This window comes from Pan troglodytes, chromosome Y (assembly GCF_028858775.2).
Source record: "Pan troglodytes isolate AG18354 chromosome Y, NHGRI_mPanTro3-v2.0_pri, whole genome shotgun sequence".
Lineage (NCBI taxonomy): Eukaryota > Metazoa > Chordata > Mammalia > Primates > Hominidae > Pan > Pan troglodytes.
This window is the reverse complement of record NC_072422.2, coordinates 21,182,773-21,208,346: the sequence shown is the minus strand read 5'-3', so window position 1 is coordinate 21,208,346 and position 25,574 is coordinate 21,182,773. Positions and strand designations below refer to the sequence as shown.

The 25,574-nt window shown below is 45.9% G+C and overlaps 1 long non-coding RNA gene across 2 annotated transcripts; it reads left to right on the top strand.

The window, feature by feature from the left end:
* The first annotated feature begins 7,386 nt into the window (after positions 1 to 7,386).
* LOC107971290 (uncharacterized) lies at positions 7,387 to 25,134 on the top strand. 2 transcript variants are annotated; one of them, XR_001714241.2, is made up of 5 exons: positions 7,387 to 7,702; positions 8,862 to 9,023; positions 11,419 to 11,572; positions 16,328 to 16,489; positions 24,887 to 25,134. It is a non-coding gene; the product is annotated as an uncharacterized LOC107971290 (long non-coding RNA). The 2 variants fall into 2 exon arrangements; XR_001714242.4 differs by lacking the exon at positions 24,887 to 25,134 and adding an exon at positions 19,849 to 20,097.
* Positions 25,135 to 25,574: the final 440 nt, after the last annotated feature.

Sequence of the window (25,574 nt, the reverse complement as noted above, 5' to 3'; positions counted from 1 at the left end):
TTTCTGAGGGGGCTCTTTGAACCTTTTTGTGGCCTGTCAGTTTGAGCTCTGCTTGGGCTGCAGGGCTCCATGTTCTTTATTATTCTGTGGATCATGCAACTGCAGTGAATTGGGAGGCTGGCTGAGAAACTCTGGGGTCCAAATCACATCCCTCTGCAAATAAACCACTCTTCTAGAAAGAAGAGGGGCACAACGCACTCAAGAACAGATATCTTTTAGTGTTTCCTTGTCCTGTGGCCAACCCAGGGTGAGATACTTGCCATCCTGTACCCTAGGACAGTGCAGATGTCAGCCAGCCTGAAGAAAAGTCAAGCAGAGCCCCAGGAATAAACTGCAAAATCTCTAAGGATACAAAGGGATCTGCAGGATGCCTCAGGCCTGCCTAGATGAGTCTCTTTGAAATTTCCACACTGTGACTTCTAGGTCACAGTGGAATCTGCTTAAAGTCTCCTTAAGTGGGAGACTGTGATCCCAGCTGCTAGGGAGGCTGAGGCAGGAGAATGGCATGAACCCAGGAGGCGGAGCTTGCAGTGAGGCAATATCACACCACTGCACTCCACCCTGGGCAACAGAGCCAGACTCTGTCTCAAAAAAAAAAAAAAAAAAAAAAAAAACAGCCTCGCGGACAAGACTGCTAGTGTCTCTTCATCATGAGTTGTCCACATGACAATAAAACACCTGAAGATGTTTCTACTTGGGTGTGGTGTGCTCCTGCAACTAGAACAGTGGCTTTTTCTGTGTATGTGTGTGTGTGCAGACACACACATTGTGTGTGGTTTGGACCCTGGCAGGTCTCAGCCAGCCTCCAAATTCATTTTGCACTAATAATCCACAGAGAAGTAAAGAATCTGGAGCTCTGCAGTCTGAGCAGAGTGACACCAACAGGCCAACAAAAGGCTGGGAGACACACACACACACACAAAAAGCACTGGAGTGCATTAACGACATGCCTTTAAGCAGACTTCACTTACAGATACAGACACAAACATACACGGTCAAAGCAACGTACACATGCAGACATCCAACACTCACAACACTTCCACAAAAACATACAACCTGGCAGCTTCTGGGGCTGACTGATTCTGCAGAAAGACCCACCTGGGAGAGAGCAACACCAGAAAACACAGGTGAGATGTAGCTAGAAATCACCGTGGAGTGAGTTTCAAAAAGACTCACCTCTACAATGTCTAGGCAGGCCTGAGGCATCCTGGAGATCCTTTTGGATTTTTAGGGACTTCCAGGTTTATTCCTGGGGCTCTGCTTGAATTTTCTTCAGGATGTCTCATGTCTGCTCTCACTTAGCACCATGGGACTATCTCATGGATCCCACTGAGTAGACAGGTGAGAGTGCAATGCCGTTATTTGTCCATGGAGGTCTCCATCTATGCCAAGCTGCAAGGACATATCTCCAGGAAAATGGGTTATTTATTGTGACACTAGCCAGAGCTCACAATTAGGCCTGGTGCCCTGAGACTAGTGCATGTGCATTCACAAGACCAGGCTGGGGCACCTGGCTCTCCAAGCTGTCAGCCTGCGGCACCTGGCTCTCCAAGCTGTCAGCCTGCCTAAGCAGAGAAAAATGTACAGCCAACCAGGTACCAGGTAAAAGGCTGCCTGTGATAACCCGCTATGGGACCCTAAAAATCTCAACCTTAGGGTCCCTTTAAGCCTTCTCTGTGGTTGCATCCCCCTGGAGGAAAAGGCGTTTTAAGACTGTGAATTGTTCACTGGAAACTGCTCTTCTCACATCATTCCTGAAATAGGCTCTGTGCAAGAATGTGGTCTTATGGGGATTGGAATATAGTCTGGTGAGTCGTGGATTGGAATATAGTCTGGTGAGTCGCTTAGGTTTTTTGGGTGATGGAATCATTTCTCAGACACCAGAGGCCGGTGTCAGTGAAAGACGGCCTTACCCTTGACCTTGACTTTACTGCCTCCCTTCATCCTGGACCCCTCAGGGGCTTTCTGAGAAAGGTAGGAACAACAACAAAGGAAAGAACATGGTGGGGCATTGTTTTCACACCTTGAACTGGCCTCTCATTGGTACAGATGAGGTTGAGACAATGTCAGTGACTGCAATCCTGAAAATGGTGTCCAGTATTGTTGTTGAGCTTCAGTGTGGACCCCCAATGAAAGTGAAAAAAAAAAAAAAAAAATCAAGGCTCGCCTGAGAGAATGAACTGACTTTTGCTGAAGTCCAAGCAACATTGAAGTATTTTGGTCAGAGGACCCAAAAGTCTCCTGCAAAGTGCAAACAACCTCAGCCCCTACAACGAGACAATGACCCACACCCTGGAGCCCAGCCAGCTTATACGAAATCCCTTTTGCTCCCTGAAATGTGTGGCAGCCTAAAGATCTGTGGTGGGAGACAGTCTCATCCAGCAACAGCCAAATGAAAGAGCCCCCAACCCACAATGAGAAAGGATGTGCAAATAAAATGAAACAGAACCCAGATTACCAGGCAAAAGTCAAACACAGCTGATTGCTTCTCATCCTATGGGAATCATGCAGTTTTCTGATATAAGTGAAAGCATAAGAGTTTTCTTTCTGGTGGCTGTAATGGAATTTATTGTTTTTAAAATGTAACTGATGCCCAGTCATTAAAATGTGACTGTGTTTGGAGGGAAACACTCAGACAATAAATTCTCATGATGGTCGTTTTCTGTGAATTGGGAAATGTTTAGTGTGGAAGACATTGAGCCAGGCCCAGGAAACCCAAGCTTATAATGAACATGGAAATCAGGAAAAGAAGAAGCAAGAGTGGAGGCCACATCCCACCCAGTGTCAATCTATTCCACTCCCATTTGGCTCCAGGTAAAAAGCCTACAATTTAGGAGTTTGCCTGGATGGTCCCAGTTTTCACTCCAAATGTTACCTTCACATTGCAGTACGCCCACCTGATCACCGGGCTATGGTGTAGGCTGCTTGTGCAACTAAGGGAATGGGTTGATGCAGTTGGAAGCACCTTCTGTGTCATCTTTCTTCACCTTTTTTGCAGGTGAATAGGTTTGATCCCATCCACCCCTCACCATATTATATCCTCAACCCTATCTGACATTATTGATTCTCACACCCTTTGTTTCAGAATGAAATCTCAAGCCTATGGAGCAGTGCCTCTGAACGATGTGAAGAACCTCTTCAGCTGGGAACCAAATTTGTGGTACATTAAAGATACCTTATGTACAGGATGGCAAATATCTCACCCTCGGTTGGTCACAGGACCAGAGTGTCTCAGCCAGCCTCCCAATTCACTGCAGTTGCATGATCCACGGAATAATAAAGAACATGGAGCCCTGCAGCCCAAGCAGAGCTCAAACCGACAGGCCACAAAAAGGTTCAAAGAGCCCCCTCAGAAAGAAGAGCTGTTGTGCACTAGCCACATTCCTTTAAGCAGATTCCACTTACAGACACACACACACACACACACACAATCACTCCGAGAAACACATACATGAAGATGTCTAACACTCACAACAATCTCACAGAAACACACAGCCTGGAACATTCTGAGGCTGTGTTGTTCTGCTAGAATCCCCACCTGGAAGAGAGTGAACCCAGGGAATACAGGTGGGCTCTACCTGTAAGTCACTATGAGGCGAGTTTTAAAAGGACTCATCCCTTCAACGTTTAGGCAGCCCTGAGGTATTCTGGAGATAATTTTGGACCCTTAGAGATTTTGTGCTTCATTCCATGGGCTCTGTGTGACATTTCTGAAGGCTGACTCTAGTCTGTCTTCTTCTAGGATCGTGGGACTATCCTGAGAATACCACAGAGAAGAGAGGCGAGAGTCCACAACCGATGAACCTCCATGGACAAGTGTAGGGACTTGTTGCTAGGCAATGGAGACATTCTTTGTGACATAATCCAGAGCTGACAGCTGTGGCCTGATGCCCTGAGAATAGTGCATGCTCACTCACAAGGCAGCCTCCTGAGCCTGGCTGTCAGAGGTATTAGCCTGCATAAGCAGAGGAAAATGGTACAGGCAGAACTGGCCAGGCATCAGAAAAAAAGACTGCCTGTGATAAACCACTGTGGGACCCTAAAAATCTTGAAATTAGATCTGCTTTGGGCAATCTCCATGGTCAGGTCCTGCGGGAAAAAGAGATGTTTCCTGACTGTGAGGTGGTCGCTGGAACTTCTCTTCTGACTCCATTCCTGAATGAGACTGTGTGCAATAATTGGGACCCATGGGGATGGGAATATAGTATAGTGAGTTGTTCAGGGTTCTTTGTGTGATGGAATCATTCCTGAGACCCCAGAGCTGGGTGTCAGTGAAAGATGACTCTTCACCTGGCTCTTGACCTCGCTGCATTCCTTCATCCTGGGCCGTGTAGGCAGGAAGAAACACAAAGGCAAGTCCATGGTGGAGTAATGTTCTCACACTTCAAACTTGCCTCTCAAGGGTGCAGAGTAGGTTGACACTGTGTCTCAGTGGATGTTTGTGGCATTTGCAATCATGAAAAGGGTGCCCATTGTGGATTCCCTATGAAAATAAAGGAAAATCAAGGTTCATTTGAAAGAATGAGCTGACTTGAGCTGGAGTCCAGGCAAAGTTCAAAGATTCCTGTCAGAAGACACAGATCCTTCTGCAAAGTGCAAACAAAGTCAGTTCCCACAAGAAGACCACCACGCACAACCCGGATCACAGCCAGCCTACACAAAGTCCCCTTTTGCTCCCTGAAATCCCTGGCAGACAAAAGATCTGTTGCAAGAGGCAATCCCATCCAGTAACAGCACAGTGAGAGACTCCCTGCACAATGAAAAAGGATGTGTGGATGTAATGAAACAGAGACAGACTACCAGAAAAAAGCCAGACACAGCTGCCTGCTTCTCATCCTACAGAAATTGTACATCCTTCTGATTGAAGTGGAAGAAAAAGAGTTTCCTTGGTGGCCGATGTAACGGGAATTTATGGCTTTAAACTTGTGACAGCTGTCCAGTAATTAAAGTGTGACAGTGTTTAGAAGGAAACACTCACACAATGGATTCCTATGAATGTCATCCTCTGTGTACTGTGAATTGCTTTGTGTAGAAGACATGGAACCAGACCCAGGAAACACTAGCCCAATTAGGAACATGGAAGTCTGGAAAAGAAGAAGCAAGTGTGCAGGGCACATCCCACCCAGCATCAATACATCTCACTCCCATTCGGCTCCGGGTATGAAATTCCTCAAATCGGGAGTTTGCCAGGATGGCCCAGTTTTGCACTGTAAATATTCCCTTTAAGTAGAAGTACTCACACCTGAACACCTGGCAATGGTGTGGACTGCTTGTGCAATTAACTAAATGCAGGGATGCTGTTGGAAGCACCTTCTGTGTCATCTGTCTTCACTTTTTTTGCAAGTGAAGGTGCAGGACTCTACTTACCCCTCACCAGGTAAATGAGATTGAATTCTCACCCCATCTGACCTTATTTCTGCTCACACTCTGTTCAAGAATGAAATCCCAAGATGTTGGAGGAGTGAACATTAACCCTTACAATGTGAAGCACCTGCTCGGCTATGAACCAAATTGGAGGTAAATTCAAGGGGCCCTGTGGACAGAACTGCTAGTGTCTCTCCCTGGGTTGGCTGCAGGACAATGAAAAACAGAAAGATGTCTGTTTTTGGATTTGATGTGCTCCTCTTATTTCTAGAAGAGTGACTTTTCTTCCAGGGAGAGGTGAATAGAACACCAGCGGGTCTCAGCAAGCCTCTAAATTAACTGTGGATTTGTGATCCACAGGAAAATGAAAAACATATAGTCTTGCATCCCAAGCAGCGTCACAAAGACAGGCCAGCAAAAGGTTGGGAGATTCAAAAAAAGGAAGCACTGCAGTGCGTTAGCCACTTTTATGTTAAGGTGACCAACTTACAGCCACACATACACAAACACACACTGCAACACACCACACACACACACACACACACACACACATCCAACATTCACAACACTCCCACAAAATCACATCATAGCACAGCAGCTTCTGATGCTGCTGCAGGAAGCCCCACCTGAAAAAGAAACCCTAGGGAACACAGACAGGCTGTACCAAGAAATCATAGTAGGGTAGGTTTAAAAGACTCAACCCAACAACACCTAGGAAGGCCTGAGGCGTCCTGCAGATCCTTTGTATCCTTATGCATTTCACAGTTTATTCCTGAAGATCTACTTGACGTTTCTTCAGGCTGGTTCATGTGTAGGGAAAAGAAAGAGAGATCAGGCTGTTACTGTGTCTATGTAGGAAGGGAAGACATAAGAGACTCCATTTTGAAAAAGACTTGTACTTTAAACAATTGCTTTGCTGAGATGTTAATTTGTAACTTTGCCCCAGCCACTTTGCCCCAGCCACTTTCACCCAACCTGGAGCTCACAAAAACATGTGTAGTATGAAATCAAGGTTTAAGAGATCTAGGGCTGTGCAGGACATTCCTTGTTAACAAAATGTTTACAAGCAGTATACTTGGTAAAAGTTATTCCCATTCTCTAGTCTCAATAAACCAAGGGCACAAAGCCCTGTGGAAAGCTGCAGGGACTTCTGCCCTTGAAATCTGAGTATTGTCCAAAGTTTCTCCCCATGTGATAGTCTGAAATATGGCTTTGTGGGATAAGAAAGACCTGAACATCCCCCAGCCCAACACCTGTAAACGGTCTGTGCTGAGGTGGATTGGTAAAAGAGGAAAGCCTCTTGCAGTTGAGATAGAGGAAGGCCAATGTCTCCTGCCTGCCCCTGGGAACAGAATGTCTCGGTATAAAACCTGATTGTACATTTGTTCAATTATGAGATGGGAGAAAAAACGTCCTATGGTGGGAGGTGAGACATGTTTGCAGCAATGCTGCCTTGTTATTCTTTACTTCACTGAGATGTTTGGGTGGAGAGAAACATCAATCTGGCCTACGTGCATGTCCAGGCATAGTACATTCCCTTGAACTTAATTATGACATGGATTCTTTGGTCACATGTTTTTTCCTGACCTTCTCCTTATTATCACCTTGCTCTGCTGCTACACTCCTTTTTCCCAAAATAATGAAAATAATAATCAATAAAAACTGAGGAAGCTCAGAGACCAGTGCCAGTGTAGGTCCTTGGTGTGCTAAGTGCCAGTCTCCTGGGCTCACTGTTGTTTCCCTATACTTTGTCTCTGTGTCTTATTTCTTTTTTCCATCTCTTGTACCACCCGACTAGAAATACCCACAAGTGTGAATGGGCAGGCCACCCCTTCATTCATGTCTGCCCTCTCTTACATTCATGGGAGTATCCCAAGGATCCCACAGAGAAGACAAGCAAGAATCCATGGCCCACCAACCTCCACAAAAGTATCCTTATCCACCAAGACACAGGGACTTGTCACTAGGCAACGGTAGAATTCATTGTGATGCAATTAGAGCTCAAAGCTCAGGCCTCCTCCCCTGAGACTAGTAAAGGCACATTCAGGATGCAGGCTCTTGAGCCCAGCTGTCAGAGCTGTCAGCCTGCCTAAGCAGGAAAAAAACGGTGTGAGTCGAGTCGACCTGGTATTGGAAAAAAGGCTACCTGTGAAAACCTACTCTGTAACCCTGAAAGTCTCAGCCCAGGGCCCTTAGGGCTGTCTCGATGGTCGAGTCCCTCTGGAGGAGGAGGAGTTTTGAGACTGTGAGGTGGTTGCAGGAAACTCCTCTTTGGACTCCCTTCCTGAAAGAGGCTGTGAAGAGGAATCAGGTCCCATCAGGATTGGAATATTGTCCTGTGAGTTGTTAAGGGTTCTTTGGGGGATGGAATCATACCTGAGACCCCCGAGGTGGGAGTCAGTGAATCATGACTGGGCCCTTGATCTGACTACTTCCCTTCATATTGGGTCTTGCAAGAGCTCTCTGAGAAAGGCAGGAACCAAGACAAAGGCAAGTCCCAGTTAGAGCAGTGTTCTCATAAATCAAACTGGGCTCTGATGGGTAAAGATGATGAGACAGTGTCTGAGAGGCCATCTGTGGTGATTGCAAGCCTGCAAAGTTGTCCGGTAGTGATTTTGAGGGGTATTGTTGACCAATTATGAAAGCAATGAAAATCAAGGCTCACCTGATGGAATAAGCTGAGTTGTGCTGGATTCCAAGCAAGATTCCTGGCAGAGGACTCAAACGCCTTCTGCAAAATGCAAACAATCTCATTCCCCACAATGAGAGAACAAACCACAAGACCAACAACCTGGAACACAGCCAGCTTACCGAAAGTCTGACATACTTCCTGAAATCCTTGGCAGCCAAAGATCTGTGTTGAGAGACACTTCTATCCAGCAACAGCCCAGTGAAAAGCATCCTTCACAATGAGAAAGGATGTGCAGATGAAATGAAACAGATCCTAGATTACCAGGAAAAAGACAGATACTGCTTCTTGCTTCTAATCCTACAGGAAACATGCAGCCCTCCAATACAAGTGGAAGAACAAGAGTTTCCTTCTTGATGACTGTATCAGGAATTTACACTTTTAAAACTATCACAGCTGCCCAGTCATGAAAACGTGACAGTGTTTAGAAGAAAACACTCATGCAATGGATTTTCATGAGGGCCGTTCTTCATGAACTGGGAAATGTTTATTGTGGATGTTGTTGAGCGAGACTCATAAAACCATAGACTGATGAGCAACATGGAATTAAGGAAAAGAAGAGGCACATGGGGAGGTCACGTCCCACCCAGCATAAATTCATTCTAATCCTATTTGACTCCATGTATGAAAGCCATCATATTGGGAGTTGGCCAGGATGGCCCAAATTTGCACTCCAAATATTCCTTACACGTTGGAGTACTTTCACCAGAACAGCAGCCCATGGTGGGAACTAACTAGGCACTTAAGGGAATGTGGGGTTGGATTTGGAGGCAACTTCTCTGTTATCTATCTTAATTTTTTTTTGCAGGTGAAATTGTGGAACCCCATCCACCCATCACCAGATAGAATCTTGACACCTATCTGATTTTATTGCTGCTCACACTCTGTGTCTGAGCATGAAATCTTAAGATGATTGAGACATGAACCCTCATGATGTGAAGCACCTGCTTGGCTGGAAACCAAATTCGAGGTAAATTCAAGGGTTCTGTGGACAGGACTGCTAGTGTCTCTTACTGACTTGACCACAAGACAATGAAACACTAGGAGCTGTCTCTTTTGGGTGTGGTGTGCTCCTCTCCCTTCTAGAAGACTGGATTTTTTTTGCTAGGGGTGGTAATGTGGAAGCTGGCTGGTCTCTGCGTGCCTCCAAATGCACTTCAGATTCATGATGCACCGAAAAATGAAGAACGCGAAGCCCCGCAGCCCAAGTAGAGCCACACAGACAGGCCAAAAAAGGGTTGTGAAATTTTAAAAAAAGAGAAGAGCTCAAGTGCATTAGCTGCATTTCTTTAAGTAGACTCCACTTTCAGGAATACAAGCACATACACACACACACACACCATGCCACACACACCATGCCACACACAACATGCCACACACACCATGCCACACACACACGCTCACACAGACATCCAAAACTCACAACAAGCCCCCCGCCCCCTCCCAAAAAAAAAAAAAAGCCAGCCCAGCAGCTCCTGAGGCTGCTCAGTTCTGCAGGAATCCCCACCTGGTAGAATGCAACCCCGGGAACACACGCAGGCTGTACCTAGAAATCAGTGTAGCACGTTTCAAAAAGACTCACCTCTATAATGTCGAGGCAGGCCTGGGAAATCTTGCCGATTTTTGGATTCTTAGGAATTTCGCCATTTATTCCTGGGGCTCTGCTTGATGTTTCTTCAGGCTGGCTCACATGTGCCCTTTCTTAGGATCATGGTACTATCCCATGGATCCCACAGAGAAGACAAGTGAGAGTCCATTCCCAACACATCTTCAATGAGGTCTTCTTATCTGCCAAGCCACAGAGACCTGTCCCCAGGCAATGGTGACACTCATTGTGATGCTATCCAGAGCTCACAATCAGGCCTGGTGCCCTGAGGCTAGGGCTTGCACATTTGTGAGACAGGCTCCTCCGGTGCCTGGCTGTCAGAGTTGTCAGCCTGCGTAAGTAGAGGAGAATGGTACAGGCAGAGTTCGCCTGGTATTGAAAAAAATGCTGCTGGAGAAAACATACTTTAGGAACCTAAGTCTCAAAACTCAGGGCCCCTTCAGGCTGTCTCTGTGGTGAGGTTCTGCTGAAGTAAGAGGCTTTTCTAGACTTTTAGGTGGTCACTGGAAAGTGGTCTTCTGACTCCATTCTGGGAAAAGGCTGTGTGCAAGAATCAGGTCCACATGAGGACACCAATATAGTCTGGTTTAATGTTGAGGGAAACTTGGGTGATAGGAGTATACCTGAGACTCCAGAGGCAGGTGTCAGTGAAAGATAGCCAAGCTGTTGATCTCACTGCCTCCCTTGAACCTGGGCTTCACAAAGGCTCTCTGGGAAAGGCAGGAACCACGACAAGGTCAAGTGAAAGGTGTAGCAGTGTTCTCACACCTCAGGCTGGCCTCTCACATGTGCAAATGAGGTTGAGACAGTGTCTCAGAGGTTGTCTGTGGTGATGGCAAACCTAAAAATGATGTCCTGTAGTCCTGATGAGGGGCACTGTGGATTTTCCAAGAAAGCAAGGAAAAACCAAAACTCACATGAAAGAATGAGCTGCCTTGTGCTGGAGTTCAAGCAATGTTCCGTGATTCATGTCAGAGGACACAAAATCCTCCTGCTAAGTGCAAACTGCCTCACCCCAAACAATGAGACGAAGATCCGCAAACTGCAGCACTGCCAGCCTACCCAAAATCCCTTTTCCTCTCTGAAATCCTGGCAGCTAAATAATCTGTGGTGAGAGGCAGTCTCATCCAGCAACATCTCAAGAAAAAACACCCTGAACAATGAGAAGGCCATGTAGATTAATTGAAACAGAGGCTAGATTACAAGGCCAAGGCAGGCATGGCTGTCTGCTTCTCATCCTACAGGGATCATGCAGCCTTCAGATAAAAGTGGGAGAACAAGAGTTTCCTTGTTGGTGGCCTTAATGGAAATTTATGGTTTTAACAATATCAAAGCTGTCCAGTCATTAAAATGCGATAGTGTTTAAAAGGAACACTCACACAATGAATTCCCATGAGGGTTGTTCTCCATGAACTGGGAAAGGTTTACTGTGGAAGTCGATGAGCCAGACCAAGGAAACCTTAGTCCAATGAGAAACAGGGAAGTCAGGAAAAGAAGAGGCAAGTGTGGAGACCACATCCCACCCAGCATAAATCCATCCCACTCCCTTTAGTCTCTGACTATGAAAGCCCTCAAATCAGGAGTTTGCCAGGATGGCCCCAATTTGCACTCCAAATATTCCTTGCATGTTTGAGTACTCCTACCTGAACAATGGGTCACGCTGTGGTCCTCCTGCACAATCAAGAGAATGCAGGGATGGAGTCAGAAGCATCTTCTGCGTCATCTGTCTTCATTTTTTTTTTTTTTTTTTTTTTTGCAGGTGAAGTTGTGGACCTTATCCACTTCTCACCAGACTGTATCTTATCTGACCTTATTGCTGGTAACACTGTATATCCCAGGATGAAATCCCAATATGGTGGAGGAGTTTCCCCTCACAACGTGAAGCACCTGCTCGGATGGAAACCGAATTCGAGGTAAATTCAATGTGCCCTATGGGCAGGACCGCCAGTGCGTTTAAATGGGTTGGCGGCAGAACAATTAAACACTGGGAGATGTCTGTTTTTGGTGTCGTGTGCTCCTCTTTTTTCTAGAAGAGTGACTTTTTCTGCAGGTGGAGGTGGTACAAATGCTGGTGGGCCTCGGTATTCCTCACAATTCACTGCTGATTCGTTATCCACAGGAAAAAAAAAGAAGATGGAGCCGTGCAGAACAAACAGAGCCACACAGACAGGCCACCAAAAATTTGGGAGTCTTAAAAAAAAAAGAAGTGCTTAAGTGCGTTAGGCACATTTCTTTAACCAGACTCTACTTACAGGTGCACACACATGCACACACACACACACAAACACAGTGTCACAAACACATGCAGACATCCAACATTTGCAACACTTTAACAGAGACACACAGCCCAGCAGCTGCTGAGGCTGTGTGGTTCTACAGGTAGCTCCTGCTCACTCTTCATGGGAGAGAGGAGTCCCAGGGAACACAGGCAGGCTGTACCTAGAAATCAAACTAGGGCAAGTTTCAAAAAACTCACCCCTACAGCCCCTAGGCAGGCCTGATAAATCCTGAAGATTCTTTTTCATCCTTCAGGATTTGGTTTCTTCCTGGGAGTTTGCTTGACATTTCTTCAGAGTTGCTCAAGTCTACCACTTCTAAGATCATGGACTATCCCATAAATCCTACAGAGAAGACATGCGAGAGTCCGCCGCTGACACACCTCCATGGAGGGCTCCTTCTTTGCCAAGCCCAAGGACATGTCGCTAGGCAATGGTAACATTCTCTGTGACACTAACTAGAGCTCACAATCAGGTCTGGTGCTCTGAGACTAGTGCATGTACATTCATAAGGCAGGCTCAATCATCTGGCTCTCAGAGCTGTCAGCCTGCCTAACCAGAGCACAATGGTACAGGCAGAGCCTGCCTGGTATCAGGAAAAACGCTGCCTTCAAAAACCCACTGTGGGACCTTGAAATTTTTGACATCTGGGCTCTTTCGGGCCATCTCTGTTGTCCAGTCCCACTGTAAGAGGAGATGTTTTGAGACTGTGAGGTGGTCACTGGAAACTGCTCTTCTGACTTCATTCTTGAAAAAGGTTGTGTGGAAGAACCGTGTCCCATGGGGATTTTAATATACTCTGGTGTGTTTTTCTCTTGGTGACAGAATCATGCCTGAGATCCCAGAGGTGGGTGTCAGTGAAAGATAGTGGGGCTCTTGACCTCACTGACTCCTTTCATCATGGACCTCACAGAAGCGGTCTCTGAGAATCAGGAACTATGACAAAGGCGAGTCCAAAATGAAGCAGTGTTCTTGCACCTCAGACTGTCCTCTCAGGTGTGCAGATGGGTTGAGACAGTGTCTCAGAGGTTGTCTGAGGAGATGACATGTCTAAAAAGAGTGTCCAGTAGTGCTCTTGAGGGGCACAGTGGATTTCCCATTAAAGCAAAGAAAAATCAAGGCTTGCCTGAGAGAATGAACTGTCTTGTCCTGGAGTCCAAGCAGTGTTCAATGGCTACTGTCATAGGAACCAAAAGGCTGCTGCAAAGTACAAACAATCTCAGCCCCCAGAAAGACACAATGACCCACATTCTAGAGTGCAGCCAGCCTATCTGAAGTCTTTTTTGCTTTCTCAAATCCCTGCCAGCTAAATAATCTGTGGTGAGCAGCAGTCCTATCCAGCAACAGCCCAGTGAAAGAGCCTTGCCACAATGAGAAGACTACACAGGTAACATGAAACAGGCTAGATTACCAGACAAAAGCCTGACATGGCTGCCTACTTCTCAAACTATAAGAATCATGCAGCCCTCCAATTGAAGTGGAAGAACAAGAGGTTCCTTTTTTGCAGCTGCAATGGTAATTTGTGATTTTAAAAGTATCAAAGCTGACCAGTCACTGAAATCTGACAGTGTTTAGAAGAAAACATGCAAGCCATGGATTTCCATGAGGGTTTTTCATCCATGAACTTGGAAACATTTGGTGTGGAAGTCTTTGAGCCATACCTAGGAAACCCTAGGCTAAGGAAAAACATGGAATTCAGGAAAATAAAAGGTAAGTGTGGAGGCTACATTCCAGTCAGCATCAATCCATGACCTTAATTTGCCCTCCAAATGTTCCTTGAATATTGGGGTTACTCCCACCTGAATACTGGGCCATGTTTTGGACTGCTTTGCAATTGAGAAATTGCAGGGATGGATTTGGAAGCAACTTCTGTGTCATGTGTCTCCACTTTTGTGCAGATGAAATTGTGATACCCCGTCCACACCTCGCCAGATTGTATCCTCAACCCATCTGACCTTATTGCTGCTCACCCACTATGTCCCAGGATGAAATACAAAGACAATTTAGGAGTGACCCCTCATGACATGAAGCACCTGCTTGGCTGGGAACTGAATTCAAGGTAAATTCAAGGGGCCTTGTGGCTAGGACTGCCAGTGTCTCTCCCTCGATTGGCTGAAAGACAATGAAACACTCAGAGATGTCTTTTTTTTGGTATGGTGTGATCCTCTTCTTTTTAGAAAGTGGCTTTATTTTTTTATTTTTTGGCAGGGGTAATGATTTGGATGCTGATGTGTCTCATCCCGCCTCACAATTCACTGCAAATTCATAATCCATAGAAAAATAAAGAAGATGGAGCCACATAACCACAACAGAGCAGAAAAGACCACCACAAGTTTGGGAGACTTAAAAAATAGAAGCACTAAAGTGCGTGAGCCAGAGTCCTTCAGGTAGACTCCACTAATAGGGGCATGCGCGCGAGCGCACACACACACACACACACACAATGCCAAACACACATGCAAACATCCAACAATCACAACACTCCCACAGAAACACACAGCCCGGCAGCTCCAGAGTCTGTGTGGTTCTGTAGGAAGCCACATCTGTGAGAAAGATACCCCAAGGAACACAGGTGGGTTATGCCTAGAAATCACAGTGGGGCAAGTTTCAAAAAGACTCACCCGTACAATGTCTAAGGAGGCCTGAGGAATCCAGCAGATTCTTTTGGGTCCATAAGGATCTCATGGTTAATTCCTGGGGATATACTTGATGTTTCTTGAGGATGGCTAATGTCTGCCCTCTCCTGGGATCATGGGACTATCCCGTGTATCCCACCGAGAAGACAGGCAAGAGTCCACCGCCGACACACCTCCAGGTAGGTCTCCTTCTCTGCAAAGCCTCTTGGACTTGTCGCTAGGCCAACGCTGGCATTAATTGTGATGTTAGCCAGAACTCACAATCAGGCCTGGTGCCCTGAGACTAGTGCATTTTCTTTCCTAAGGCAGGCTTGGGCTCCTGGCTGTCAGAGCTATCAGCCTGCCTAAGAAGAGGAAAATGGTACAGGCAGAGCTGTCATGGAATTGGGAAGAATGCTGCCTTTGAAAACTTACTGTGGGACCCTAAATGCCTCGAAATCAGCACCCCTTCAGGCCATCTCCATAGTGAACTCCCACTGGCAATGAGGCATTTAAAGACTGTTAGGTTGTCACTGGAAGCTTCTCTTCTGACTCCATTACTGCAAGAGGCTGTGTGCAAGAATTGAGTCCCTGAAGATTGAAATATAGTCTGGTGTGTTGTCGAGGGTTCTTTGGGCAATATAATTATACCTGAGACCCCAGAGGCAGGTGTCGGTGAAAGATGGTGGGCTGTTTTCCTCACTGCCTCCCTTCATCTGAGGCCTCGCAGGGGCTATCTAGGAATGGCAGGAACCACAACAAAGGCAAGTCCAAGGTGGATCAGTGTTCTTGTACCTCAGACTGATCTCTCATGAATGCAGATGATGTTGAGACAGTGTCTCAGAGGACATCTCTGGTGATGGCAAGACTGAAAAGGGTGTCCTGTAGTGCTGTTGAGGGACACTATCAATTCCCCAAGAAAACAAAGAAAAATCAGGGCTCACATGAGAGAAAAAACTGCCTTGTGCTGGAGTACAAGCAATGTTCAGTGAATCCTGTCAGAAGTGCAAATCCTCCTGTAAAGTGCAAACAACCTCAGCCCCCAAAATGAGACAAAGATCCTCAATCTGGAGTGCAGCCAGCCTACTCAAAGTCCCTTTTGCACTCTGAATTCCCTTGCAGCTAAATAATATGTGACAAGAAGCAGTCCCTCCAGAAACACCCCAATGAAATAACCCCTCCACAATAAAAAGGTCGTGCACATGAAATAAAGCAGAAGCTAGGTTACAAGACAAAAGCCAGACTTGGCTGCCTACTTCTCATCTTAAATCATGCAGCCCTTCAATAGAAGTGGGAGAACAAGAGTTTCTTTGTTGGCGGCTGTAATAAAAATTTATGATTTTAAAAGTATCAAAGCTACCCAGTCTTTAAAAAGTGACAGTGTTTAGAAGGAAATACTCACACCATGGATTCCCATGAGGATCGTTCTCCGTGGACTGGGAAAGGTTTATTGTGTAAATCATTGAACCAGACCTAGGAAACCCTAGAAAGATAAGGAACAAGGAAGTCAGGAAAGAAGATGTAACTGTGGAAGCTACATCCCACCCAGAATTAATCCGTTGCACTCTCATTTGGCTCCAGGTGTGAAAGCCCTCAAATCGGGATTCTGCAAGGATGGCCCCAATTTGCATGCCAAATGTTCTGTGCACAATAGAGTACTCTCACCTGAACAGTGGGCCATTGTGTGGACTGTTTCTGCAATTAAAGGAATGCAGGGATAAATTTTGAAGTATCTTCTGTGTCATCTGTTTTTTTTTTTTTTTTTTTTTTTTTGCAGGTGGAGTTGTTGGACCCCATCCATTTCCCACCTGATTTTATCCTCACCCCTATGTGACCTTTTTGCTACACACACTTGATGTTTCAGGATGAAATCTCAAGATGATAGAAGAGTGACTACTCATGACATGAACCACCTGCTTTGCTGGAAACTGAATTCAAGGTAAATTCAAGGGGCCCTTCGGAAAGGACTGCTAATGCCTCTTTCTGGGTTGGGCATAGGACAATGAAACACTCAGAGATCTCTGTTATTTGGTGTGGTGTGCTCACATTCTTTCTAGAAGAGTGGTTTTTTAATTTTTTTTTTTTTTTTTTTTTGAGAGGGAGGTGATTTGGGCACAGGCAGTTCTCAGCCCAGCTCCAAATTCACTATGGATTCATGATCCATCAAAAAATTAAGAACATTGAGCCTCTCAGTCTAAGCAGAGCCACACAGACAGGTCACCAAAAGGTTGAAAGACTCAAAAAAAGAGAAGTTCTGAAGTGTATTATCCACATTCCTTCAAACAGACTCCATTTACAAGAACACACACACACACACACAAACACATACTCACACACACACAAATGACACACACACATAGAGACATCAAAACCTTGCAAAACTCCAATAAAAACACACAGCCGGACAGGTCCTAAGGCTGCATAGGTCTGCAGGAATCCTCACCTGGGATAATGCAACCCTGGGGAATACCTGCAGACTGTACCTAGAAATCACACTGGGGCAAGTTTCAAAAAGCCTCACCCTATAATGTCCAGGCATGGCTGAGGAATCCTGCAGAATATTTTAGGTCCTTAGTGATTTTGAGGTTTATTCCTGGGGCTTTGCTTGAAATTTCTTCAGGCTGGCTTACCTCTGCTCTCTTCTAAGATCATGGAACAGTCCTGTGGATCCCACAGAGAATACAAGAGAGAAACCACCACAAAAGCACCTCCTCGGAGGTCTCTTTCTCTGCCAAGCCACAGAGACTTGTTGCTACACAATGGTGACATTCACTGGGATGCTGATCAGAGCTCACAATCAAGCCTGGTGCCCTGAGACAAGCACACATGCATTTGTAAGGCAGGTTTGGGTGCCTGGCTGTCAGAGCTGGCAGCCTGCCTAAGCAGGGGAAAATGGTACAGGAAGATATGTCTTGGTGTTGGGAAAATGGCTAATTGTGAAAACCCACTTCAGGACCCTCAAACTCTTGACTTCAGGACCACTTCAGGCCGTAAGGACCCGACAAAGGCAAGTCCAATGTGTAGAAGTGTTCTCACACCTCAAACTGGCCTCTCATGCAGCAGATGAGATTGAAACAGTGTCTCAGAGGCCGTCCGTATTTATGGCAAGCCTGAAAAGGGTGCCCACTAGTGCTGTTGAGGGGCACTGTGGATTTTCCCTGAAAGCAAAGAAAAATCGAGGTTCACCTGATAGAATGAGCTGCCTTGTGCTGGAGTCCACGCAATAACCAATGGTTTCTGTCAGAGGACCCAAAAGCCTCTTGTGAAGTGCAAACAACCTCAGCCCCCACCATGAGACAAACGCCCACAACTTGGAGCACAGCCAGGCTACTTGAAGTCCCTTTTGCTCTCTGAATTCCCTTGCAGCTAAATTATCTGTGGCAAGAGGCCATTTCATCCAGCAACAGCTCAATGAAAGAGCCCTTCCAAAATGAGAAGGCTGTGCAGATGGAATGAAACAGAGGCTAGATTAATAAAACAAAAGCCAGAGACAGCAGCCTGCTTCTCATCCTACAGGAATCACGCAGCCCTCCAACAGAAATGGGAGAACAAGAGTTTCCTTTTTGGAGGCTGTAACGGGAATTTACAGTTTTAAATATAACAAAGCTGACCACTCATTAAATTAGGGCTCTGATTGACATTTCTTTAGGCTAGCTCATGTCTGCTTTCTCCTAGGATCATGGGACTATCCCGAGAATAACACAAAGAGGACAGGTGCAAGTCCATGGCCAATGCACCACCGTGGAGGTCTCCTCCACAAATCCACGAGGTCTTGTTGTTTGCCAAAGGGGTTATTCATTATGATGCTAGCCAGAACTCAAAACTCAAGTCTGGTGCCCTGTGATGAGTGCATGCACATTCACAAGGCAGGTTCAGGCACCCAGCTGTCAGAGATGTCATTCTGCTTAATTAGAAAAAAATGGCATAGGCAGAACCCGCTTGGTATCAGGAAAAAACTGCATGTAGTAACCAACTTTGAGTCCCTATAAGTCTTGACTTTAGGGCCTTTTTGGGCCGTCTTTGTGGTCAGGTCCCACTGGAGGAAGAGGCAATTTGAGACTGTGAGGAAGGCATTGAAAACTGCTCTTCTGACTTCATTCATGAAAAAGGCTGTGTGCAAGATTCTGGTCCCATGGGGACTGGAATATATTGTGGTTAGCTGTTGTGGGATATTTGAATGACAGAATCACACCTGAGACCCAAGAGGCAGTTAGTGAAATATGGACAAGCCAGTGACCTCACTACCTCTCTTCATCCTGGGCCTCACAGGGTCTCTCTGGGAAAGGCATGAAGCACAACAAATGCAAGTCCAAGGTGGCTCAGTTTTCTCACACCTCTAAGTGTCCTCACATGGGTACAGACAAGGTTGAGATAGTGTCTGTGAGGCTGTCTGTGGTGATTACTAGCCTGAGAAGTGTGTCCAGTAGTGCTGTTGAGGGGTAAGGTGGGTAACCCTGAAAGCCAGGAAAAATTGTGCTCACCTGAGAGAGCCAGCTGACTAGCACTAGAGTCCAACCAATGTTCAAAGATTCCTGTCAGAGGACCCATACTACTTCTGCAAAATGCTAAAAACCTCAGCTGTCACAATGAGACCAGAACCCACAACTGGAGCACAGCCAGCCTACATGAAGTTCCTTTGCATTCAGAAATCCCTGGCAATGAACAGATCTATGGCAAGAGGGAGGCCCATCCAGCAACAACCCAGTGCAAGACATCTTCACAGTGAGAATGATGTAAAGATGAAATGAAATAGAGCTTAGGTTAAGAGGCAAAATCAAGACACAGTTGCCTGTTTCTCATCCTATATGAATCATGCAGCCCTCAGATAGAATTGGGAGAACAAGAGTTTCTTTGTTGGTGGCTGTAAAGGGAATTTTTGATATTAAAAGTATCACAGCTACCCAGTAATTAAAACACTGTTTAGAAGGAAACACCCAGTAGATTCCCATGAGGGTCATTCTCCATGAAATGGGAAACATTTAGTGTGGAAGACATTGAGTCAGACCCAGGAAAACCTAGGTGAATATGGAACATGGAATTCGGGAAACTAAGAGACAATTGTGGAGGCCACATTTTACCAAGCATCAAAACACCCACTCTTATTAAGTTCTGTGTATGACAGCCCTCAAATTGGGAGATTTTCAGGATAGTCTCAGTTTGCAGTCCAAATGTTCTCTGGACATTGGAGTACTCCTACCTGGACACTGGACAATGGTGTGGACTGCTTGTGCAATTAAGTGAATGGGGAAATGGAGTTGGAAGCAGTTACTGTATCATCTGTCTTCAACTTCTTTGCAGGTGAAGATGCGGGACCCCATCCACCCCTCATCAGACTGTATCCTCACACATACCTGTCCTCATTGCTGCTCCAACTCTGTTTTCAAGAATGACATCCCAAGATGATGGAGGAGTGCCCCTTTACAACGTGAAGCATCTGCTCTGCTGGGAACCAAATTCAAGGAAAATTCAAGTGGCCCTGCAAACATGAACACTGTTGTCTCTCTCTGGGTTGACCACAGGACAATGAAACACCTGGAGATATCTGTTCTTGGGTGTGGCGTGCTTGTCTTCTTTCTAGAAAAGTGTTTTTTTTTTTTTGTTTTTTTGTTTTTTTTTTGTTTTTTTCAAGAGAAGGTGATTTGGACGCTGGTGGTTCTCAGCCAGCCTCCCGTCAATGCAGATTCATGATGCACAAAAAAATAAAGAACACAGGGCCCCACAGCCCAAGCAGAGCCACACAGACAGACCACCAAAATTAAGAGACAAAAGAAAAAAAAAAGAAAAGAAAAGAAAAGAAAAGAAAAAACAAATGCTGCAATGCATTAGCCATATTCCTTTAAGCAAACTCCACTTATTGGCACAAACACACAAAAACAGAGGCACACATAAAGCCACACAAAGACATCCAACACATGCAACACTTTCACAGTATCACACAGCCCAACAGCATCTGAGGATGCATGGTTCTGCAGGAAATCCCAACTGGGAGAGAAGAACCTCAGAGAACACAGGTGGGCTGTACCAATAAATCACTGTGTGGCCAGTTTCAAAAAGACTCGGCACTACAACGTCTAGTCTGGCCTGAGGAATCCTGCATATCCTTTTGGATCCTTAGGGATGTGTGGCTTATTCCTGAGACTCTGCTCTGAAATTTCTTCAGGCTGGCTCATGTCTTCTATCTCCTGGGTTCATGGGACTCTCCCATTGATCCCACAGAGAAGATAGACAAGAATCCACCGCTGATGCACTCCCATAGAGGTCTCCTTCCTCCAAGCCCCATGGACTTGTTGCTAGGCAATGGTGGCATTCATTTTGATGCTAGCCAGAGCTCACAGCTCAGTCCTGGTGCTCTGAGATTAGTACATGCACAATCGCAAGGCAGGCTCAGTCACCTGGCTGTTAGAGCTGTCAGGCTGCCTAAGCACAGAAAAATGGTAAGGGCAGAGCCAGCCTGCTATCAGCAAAAAGGCTGCCTGTTATAACCCCTTGTGGGATCCTGAATTTCTCAAACTTAGGGCCCTTTCAGTTCATCACCGTGGTCAGGTCCCTCTGTAAGAGGAGGTGTTTTGAGACTGTGAGGTGGTCGTTGGAACTGCACTTCAGACTCCATTCACAGAAGAGGCTGTTTGCAACAATCAGGACCCATGGGGATTGGCATGTGGCCTGGTGAGTTGTTAATGGGTCTTTGGGTGACGGAAACATACCTAAGACCCCAGAGATAGGAAGACCCCAGAGATAGGTGTTTGCAAAAGATGACCAGCCCCTTGACCTTACTGCCTCCCTTAATCCTGGGCCCCACAGGGGCTCTCTGGGAGAGACAGGAACCAAGACAAAAGCAAATCCAAGTAGGAGCAGTGTTTCTCCGGTTCAAACTGGCCTCTCATGGGTTAAAACGACATTGAGACAGTGTTGCAGACGTCATCTTTGATTATCGGAAACCTAAAAAGTACGCTTAGTAACGCTACTGAGGGATAAGGTGGACACACAATGAAAGCAAAGAAAAATCAAAGCTGCATGAGAGAATGAGCTGGCATATGCTGGAATCCCAGCAACATTCAAATATTAATGCCAGAGGACCCCAAAAGTCTCCTGCAAAGTTCAAACTACCTCAATGCTCACAACAAGACCACTACCCACAATCTGGAATGAAGCCATCCTACCCAAAATCCATTTTGCTCCCTGAAATCCCTGGCAGCCAAATAGTATGTGATGAGAGGCAGTCTCATCCAGCAAGAGCCCAGTGAAAGACCCCCTCCACAATAAGAAAGAACATAGAGATGAAGTGAACCAGAGGCTATATTACCAGGCAAATCCAGACACGCTGCCTGCTTCTCATCCTGCAGTAATCTTGCAGCCCTCCAATAGAAGTTGGACAACAAATGTTTCCTTGTTGGTGGCTGTAACTGAAATTTATGCTTTTAAAGGTATCACAGCTGCTCAGTTAGTTTCAAAATGTGACACTGTTTAAAAGAAAACACTCATGCAATATATTCCCATGAGGGTCTTCCATGAACTGGGGAATATTTAGTGTGGAAGACGTGGAGACAGAGCCAGGAAGCCCTAGGCCAATGAGAAACATGGAAGTCAAAAAAAAAATAAGAGGAAGATATAGAGGCCACATCCCACCAAACATCAATTCATCCCACTGCCATTTGCCTCTGAGTATGAAAGCCCTCAAATCAATAGCTTGTAAGATGGCTTCAGCTTTCTCTTTAAATGTTTCCTGCACGTATGAGTACTCCCAACTGAAAACTGAACCAAGTTGTGGGCTGCTTGTGCAATTAAGGGAATGTGGGGATGCAATTGAAAACACCTTCTGTGTCATCTGTCTTCACCATTTTTTGCAGGTGAAGTTGCAGGACCCCATCTACTAGTCACAAGATTGAATATTTACCCCTTTTACACCTTATTGCTGCTCACACTCTGTGTCATGCAATGAAATCCCAAGATAATGAAGTAGTACATCCTCATGATGTGAAACCCTTACTCGACTGGGAACTGAATTTGAGGTAAATTAAAGGGGCGTTGCTGACAGGACTGCTAGTGTCTCTCCTTCTGTTGGATGCAGGACAATGAAACACTAGAAGATGTTTTTTTCTTAGTTGTAGCTTGCTCCTCTTTTTTCTGGAAGATTGTTTTTTATTTTTGGCAGGGGTAGTTGATTTGGACCCCAGCAGATCTCCACCAACCTCCCAATTCACTGCAGATTCATGCTTAACAGAAAAGTAAAGAACATGGAGCCCTGCAACCCAAGAAGAGCCACAAAGACAGGCCAAAAAACGTTGGGAGATTATAAAAAAAAAAAAAAGGCTGCAGTGTATTAGCCACATTCCTTTAAGCAGACTCCAGTTACAGGCACACACACACAGACACACACATACACACACACAAACACAGAAAGCCAAACACACATACAGGCATCCAACACTCTCAACACTCCCACAGAAACACACAGCCCGACAGATTCTGAGGCTGTTTTTTTTTTTTTATGAAAGAAGCCCCAACTGAAAGGAAGCAACCACAAGGAACAGCATACTAGAAATCACAGTGGGGCTAGATGAAAAAAAACTCACTCCCACAACATCTACGCAGGCCTGAGGCATCTTGTAGACCCTTTAGGATCCTTAGGGATTTTGCCATTTGTTCCTGGGGCTCTGATTGATGTTTCTTCAGGCTGGCTCACATCTGCCGTCTCCTACATTTGTAAGACTATCCTGTAGATCCCACAAAGAAAACAGGTGACAATCCACCGCCCACACACGTCCACGGAGGTCTTCTCCACCAAGATTTAGGGACTTGTCACTAGGCAACAGTGGCATTCACTGTGACGCTATCCAGAGCTCACAGCTCAGGTCTGGTGCCTTTAATCTAGCATCTGTGCATTCACGAGGCAGGCCCGGGCAGCTTGCCTTCAGAGCTACCAGCCTGCCTAAGCAGAGGAAAATAGTACAGGCAGAGCTGGCCTGGTATCGTGAAAAATTTTGCCTGTGATAACCCACTGCTAGACCCTAAAAGTCACGACCATAGGACTCTTTTGGGCAGCGTCCTTGTTCGAGTCCTGCTGGAGAAAAAGGAATTTTGAAACTGTGAGCTAGTAGCTGCAAAGAGCTCTTTGGCATCCATTCCCAAAAGTGGCTCAGTGCAAGAATCTGTTCCCATGGGGATGGGAATACAATCTGGTAAGTTTTTCAGGGGTCTTACTCTGATGGAATCATATCTGAGACACCGGAGGTGGGTTTCAGCAAAAGATGGCTGAGCCTTTGTTTTCACGGCTTTCCTTCATCCTGGACCTCACAGGTGCTCTCAGGGAAAGGCAGGAACCATGACAAAGACAAATCAAAGGTAGTGTAGTGTTCACATACCTCGAACTGACCTCTCACGGCTACCTGTTGAGACAATGTCTCAGAGGCCGTCTGTGGTGATTCCAATCAAGAAAATAGTGTACAATAGTGCAGTTGGGGAGCAATTTTAACCTCCCATGAAAGCAAATAAAAACGAAGGTTCCCCTGAGAGAAAGAGCCGACTTGTGCTGGAGGCCCAGCAATGTTCAAAGTTTCCACCCAGAGAACCCAAAATCCTCCTTCAAAGCGCAAACATATTCAGCCCCCACAATGACACCACTTCCTGCAACCTAGAGCATAGACAGCCTATCCAAAGTCCTTTTGCTTCCTGAAATTTCTGGCAGCCAAAAGATCTCTGGCGAGAGGCAGTACATTCCAGCAAGAGCCCAGTGATGGACTCCTCAACCCCCACAATGAGAAGCAATGTGCAGATGAAGTGAAACTGTGACAAGAGTACCAGGCAAATCCAGACATTGCTGCCTGTTTTCTCACCTTACTGGAATCATGCCACCTTCTGATAAAAGTTGGAAAACAAGTTTCCTTTTGTTTGCTGTAATGGGAGATTAAGCGTTTAAAAGTTTGACAGCTCCCAGTCATTGAAACATGACAGTTTAGAAGGAAACACTCACAAAATGGATTCTGATGAGGGTCGTCTTTCATGAACAGGGAAACTTTTAGTGTGGAAGACATGGAGCCAGACCCAGGAAACCCCTGGCTTATGAGGAACATGGAAGTCAGGAAAAGAAGAGGGAAGAGTAAATGCCACATCCCACCCAATATCAATCCATCCCAATGCCATTTGGCTACAGGTGTGAAAGCCTTCAAATTGGGAGGTTGCTAATATTTGGGCCAGTTTGCACTCCACATGTTCCCTGCATGTTGGAGTACTCACACCTAAACACTGGGCCATGGTGTGGACTGCTTGTGCAATTAAGGGAATGTGGGTATGCAATTGGAAGCACCTTCTGTGTCATTTGTCTTCACCTTCTTTGCAGATGAAAGTGCCAGGCTCCATCCAAGCCTCACCAGGTTGTATCCTCAGCCCAATGTGACCTTATTGCTGCTCATACTCTCTGTTCCAGAATGAAAATCCAAGGTGATGGAGGAGTGTCTCATCATGATGTGAAGCACCTGCTCACCTGGGAACTAAATTGAAAGTAAATACAAGTGGTCCTGTGGACAGGACTGCTAGTGTTTCTCCCTGTGTTTGCCAGAGGGCAATAAAACACTCAGAGACATCTGCTTTTCGGTGTGGTGTGCTCTTCTTTCTAGAAGTCTTTGTCTCTCTCTCTCTTTTTTTTCTTTTTCAGGAGGCAGAGATTTGGACCTTGGCGGGTCTCAGCCAGCCTGCCATTTCGCTGAGGATTTATGATCCACAGAAAATTAAAGAACATGGAGCCCTGAAGCCCAAGCAGGGACACACAGACAGGTCACCAAAACATTGGGAGACAAAAAAATAAGTGCTGAAGTGCGCTAGCTACATTCCTTTCAGCAGAATTCACTTACTCGCCTAGACACACACACATAACACACACATGCAGATATCCAACACTGACAACAGTCCCACAGAAACACACAGTCTGGCATATTCTGAGGCTGTGTGATTATGTAAGAAACCACACCTCGGAGGGAGCAACCCCAAGGAACAGCGAAGGACTGTACCTAGAAATCACGGTGGGGCAA